We start from the raw sequence: 5,233 nt of genomic DNA on the forward strand, positions 1-5,233 counted from the left end.
CATCATCATCAGAATGAAGACATTTCAGCGTTTCCTTTCTATACCGGAACCTCATGAAATTGAAGTAGACCAGAAGGCCAGGGGACATCATGAGGAAAAGCTTACACACACTGGCTTAACGCAACAATGAAACAAAGTGAAATATGACGTTTCGATTCCTGTTCGGCCATCATCATCAGAACCAAAACCTTTTAGCGTTTCGTGTCCATAGCGGAACTTGATGAAATTGAAGTAGACGAGAAGCCTGGGGATATCATGAGGAAAATCTTACACACACTCGCAGAAACGAACAATGAAACAAAATGTAATATGAAGTTTCGATGCTTGTTCGGGCATCATCATCAGAATGAAAACCTTTTAGCGAAATGCAACAACTCAGGGAAAAGAGGCGCTGACGCCAGGAATCGAACCTGGGTCTACTGATTTCCGGTCAGATATGCTACCACTACACCACACCAGCACGCCATTTCCCATGAGTCATTGAGTGCCCCAGAAACAGAATCAGAAGACCCAGGTTCGATTCCTGGCGTCAGCACCTCTTTTCCCTGAGTTGTTGCATTTCGATGATTCCGGGCGTATGAGGCTTACATGTTTGTGTGTCGTCCCTAAGTGTGGCCTGCCTCGGCCAAATCTCGTTGTAAACCTTTTAGCGTGTCGTGTCCATAGGGGAACTTGATCAAATTGAAGTAGGCTAGAAGCCTGGGGATATCATGTGGAAAACTTACACACACTGGCTTAACGCAACAATGACACAAAATTTAATATAAGGTTTCGATTCCTGTTCGGGCATCATCAGAATGAAAACCTTTTAGCGTTTCGTGTCCATAGCGGAACATGATGAAATTGAAGTAGACCAGAAGGCCAGGGGACATAATGAGGAAAAACTTACACACACTGGCAGAAATGAACAATGAAACAAAATGTAATATGACGTTTCGATGCTTGTTCAGGCATCACCATCAGAATGAAAACCTTTTAGCGTTTCGTGTCCATAGCGGAACTTGATGAAATTGATGTTGACCAGAGGCCTGGGGATATCATGAGGAAAAACTTACACACACTGGCAGAAACGAACAATGAAACAAAATGTAATATGACGTTTCGGTGCCTGTTCGGGCATCATCATCAGAATGAAAACCTTTTAGCGTTTTGTGTCCATAGCGGAACTTGTTGAAATTGAAGTAGACAAGAAGCAAGGGGAAATCATGTGGAAAAAGTTGCACACAGTGGCTTAACGCAACAATGAAACAAAATGTAATATGACGTTTCGAAGCGTGTTCGGGTATCATCATCAGAATGAAAACCTTTTAGCGATTCGTGTCCATAGCGGAATTTGATGAAATTGAAGTATACCAGAAGCCAGGCGGCATGATGAGGAAAAACTTACTCACACTGGCTTAACGGAACAATGAAAGAAAATTTCTGAGTTCAATTCGCAAATATTTACATAATTAAACTTATGATACATGACATTCACATCAGGAGTTGGCAAAAACATAGTAAGAACAAATGCCGTTGACCGCATGATTCTAGGTGGCGAAGGACACCCTGCATACTGCTGAAGTTTCTGGGTAATAATCAGCGCGTTACGAGACGGAATTTGTGCTCCGAGACCTTCTCAAATCGGAGTTCCAGGGAGTTTTTGTAGCTTCCTTCTTTCTTTTTCTGTTGTTTTAGAGCTGTTGCTACACGCAATACATTTATTTAATCTGATTGAGTATAAGTAGATTGCACTAACGTCCCGGTTCCACAAATGCACTTATATATCTGAAAACGTTATTTTTTGTAAACTTCGTTTACCGCTTCTGATTCGCTGAGCGAGGGGGGGGGCTACGCCTTTTTGTAGCAGTTTTGATATGATAATTGCTTTTACCACCGTTTTACAGCCTGTATCAGACGCTAGGTTGACTTAGGTTATAACTGTAGAAGTTACCACCTCTTCACACCCTTTATTCTTAGAGTGTAGGCATTATTCGTATTGCTGCGACTCACGTGTGACGCATTCGGCCTATATAGATTGCGCAACATACCTCCTCCCGGCCACTATTGCCGGTGGAACGTGAATTATCACCTGCGCTTTTAAAACAGACCTTCACCGCGTAGCATGCTCGTAGCCAACCGTCACCTCAAATGACATCGTTCTCCTACCTGTCTTATTGAAAATGGGAGGGGTACGGCTTTTTGTGACGCTAATGCAGTTACGATAACTGTCACAAAAACGCATACGCCCTTGCTTTCCGCGAATCAGCTTGGGCGCCGTAAAAGGGGCAGGGGGGGACACTTGCCCCACTCCTCTCTCGGACCTTTTAATTCAACGAATAGCAACATCTCAGGCACAAACAAGTTGCGGGAGGCACAGACAGTAGCGGGAGCGTTCTAATGTCACTGATGGTACTCGGAGTTATTGCGCAAGAGTGAGCTGTAGAACGACACCCTCCACCGGGTGTACTGTGCAGTGGCGATCCGAGATCTTGCCCCTCCCTGAAAAATTGCCTGGAAGCGACCCTGCGAATCAGATATGATAACGGTATCATTCCCCGCTTGCTTGGTCCCAAATTCCCCAAATTGCTTGGTCCCAAATTCCCCAAATTGCTTGGTCCCTGGCCCAATCCAGCCCAGCAACGCTCTGCGCTCAAAGCTCTTCTGACATTTCTGGACACCATCGGACTTCGATCGTTATTGTAAAGGGGCTCGTTATTTTATTCCCCCCATTCCACCAAGCACTGGGGTAGAGTATCGCCTGTTGCGATGAAACTCCCCACTCTCCAAGACCGAAAATAAAGTTGTTGTTGTTGTTGTTGTTCCCCGCAACGGTTGACCTTCGAACTTCGGTAAACGAAGTTTTGTCCACAGTTTGACGGCTGAACTTCACCAAGACTGGCCCCGTCCCCCGGAAGTTATGGACCGCGACTTCACACTAATCGAGCTAAAGGCCGGCTCGTCCCCTGGACCCGATAAAATCACCTATGCGGCCCTACGAAACCATGACGGGCGGTCACTCCAAGCTCTCCTTCATGTGTATAATACGTCTTGGCAACAAGGATTTTTACCACATACATGGGAGGAGGCATTGGTTGTTCCCATCCTGAAACCAGGCAAGCCCCCAAATGCCCTATCCTCCTTTCGCCCGGTGAGCCTGACAAGCTGTATGGGGAAACTGATGGAGAGAATGGTTTTGCATCGCCTCAACTGGTGGCTCGAACAACAACGTGCGTTCCCTCACGAAACGGCTGGATTTCGTCGCCACCGAAGCTCAATGGATCCAGTTCTCGACCTAGTCTCTACAGTTCAACATGCTCGTGCCCATCGACGGATCGTCCGATCGGTTTTCCTCGACATCAAGCGCGCATATGATACCGTCTCGCACATTTGTGTGCTGCACGCCTTACGCTCGTTTGGAATATCCGGTCGGCTCTTCATCTGGCTCCAAGACTTCCTTACGGACCGAACTGTCGCTGTCCGTACGTCCCAAGGCCAAAGCCCTCAGCATCCTGTTCCCCAAGGAGTCCCCCAAGGAAGCATTCTCAGCCCGACACTCTTTAACGTGGTGATGACCGGCCAATAACTAGTAATTCCTCGCAAAGTGTCGTTTTCCGTGTATGCAGATGACGTCGCCCTTTGGACAGTAGGAAAATCACGCCCAGCTCTCCAGCGCCGCCTGCAGCTCGCTTTAAACAATATCGATACGTACCTCACGCACCTGGGGATGGACCTTTCACCCGAAAAGTGTGTCGAGCTCCCTTTCACGCGTAAAGCTATGGCCAATTTTCCTCTTTGGCTTGGTACAAAGAAGCTTGAACCGGTACGCTTTCACCGCTTCCTTGGCGTGGTAATCGACTCGAACTTGCGCTGGGCTCGGCACATTAAACACCTTGAAAGTAAAGTGCAGCGATGGCTCGCCGCAATTCAACATCTTTCTGGTTCAGGATGGGGCTGTGATCAGCGTTCCCTGCTCGCGGTTCATGCGGCATTGGTGGGGGCGACTGTGCTTTACAGCCTTCCTATTCTGCACAGGATATCAACAACTTCATTAAATACACTTCGGTCCCTGTTTGCTCGAAGCCTTCGTCGATGCCTCGGCGTTCCAAGAATGGCTGAAACACGGCAAGTACTGGCTGAAGCTGGTGAGCTCCCGATTGAGGTTCTCCGTGAACGGGAAACGGCTCTGCACTACCTCCGTTTGCGTGCTCACATTCCCCGCCACCCGCTCCTCAGGAAAATTCGATACCGCCCTGAAAGCGACTACTATCGAGTAGCGCAGAGGACACGCAAGACTCTCACTGGCTTCATAACTAAGGACACTATACCGCCGGAAGCCCCCTGGTCTCTACCGGTACCGCCCACTTTTGTACGCCTCCCAAACCTTCTGGAAAGAAGAAATCAGGTCCCCCCTCAAGTCCTCCGAGCCCATTTTCACGCTCTGGTAGACGGGAAGTTTTCTACGTTTACGGCAGCATATACCGATGGCGCATCCCGAAACAACAAGTCCGCCTCAGCATTCGTCATACCATCCGAAGGCGTAGTGCACGGAAGACGCCTTTCACATCCAACCTCCTCCACAGCTGCGGAACTCTATGCTATTCTTTTCTTTCTACAACACATCGCTGATATTACACCCCGGGAATGGGCAATCTTTACAGACTCCAAATCTGCACTTCAAGCAATTGAAAATTCCGGCATACGAGGCCCATCCGCACCCCTAGTCACAGTTGTGTTAATGGCTTACCACACTATCTACGCAGCTGGCCACAGGCTAGTTCTCCAGTGGGTTCCAGCCCATTGTAGTGTCGTGGGGAACGAGCAGGCCGACAGCGCCGCAGAAGCAGTGCTCTCGTATCGGCAACGGACCAGTATTGTTCTGCTGAGAGGAGACCGCCGTTCCATTCCGCGACGCCTAGTGACACCCCTGGCTTCCCGCCAACGGACAACCGACATTCTTCCCCCCTCTATGTTGAGCAGAGTTGATCCAACGCTGGCTTTCCGCATGCCACGAAACACCTCTCGTCAAGATGCTGCATTAATCCACCGAATGCGCCTCGATGTGGCCTTTACAGCTCAGTGGCGGTACCGCTTGAGACAAGTTGACTCTCCCACCTTGTCTCAAGCGGTCTCCACTGTGGTTCTCTTGAGGATCTGGAGCATATTCTTCTTCATTGTCCTCACTACCAACCTTCCCGAATACAGTCTCCGAGGCTCTTAGTCAGCTGGACTCTCGCCCTTTCTCCCTATCGAA

At 48.8% G+C, this 5,233-nt stretch overlaps 1 non-coding gene across 1 annotated transcript; it reads right to left on the reverse strand.

Annotated features, from left to right (window-relative positions):
* Positions 1–389: 389 nt before the first annotated feature.
* Trnas-gga (transfer RNA serine (anticodon GGA)) lies at positions 390–460 on the reverse strand. Its single transcript has one exon. It is a non-coding gene; the product is annotated as a tRNA-Ser (tRNA).
* Positions 461–5,233: the final 4,773 nt, after the last annotated feature.

This window comes from Ornithodoros turicata, chromosome 4 (genome assembly GCF_037126465.1).
Source record: "Ornithodoros turicata isolate Travis chromosome 4, ASM3712646v1, whole genome shotgun sequence".
Taxonomy (NCBI): domain Eukaryota; kingdom Metazoa; phylum Arthropoda; class Arachnida; order Ixodida; family Argasidae; genus Ornithodoros; species Ornithodoros turicata.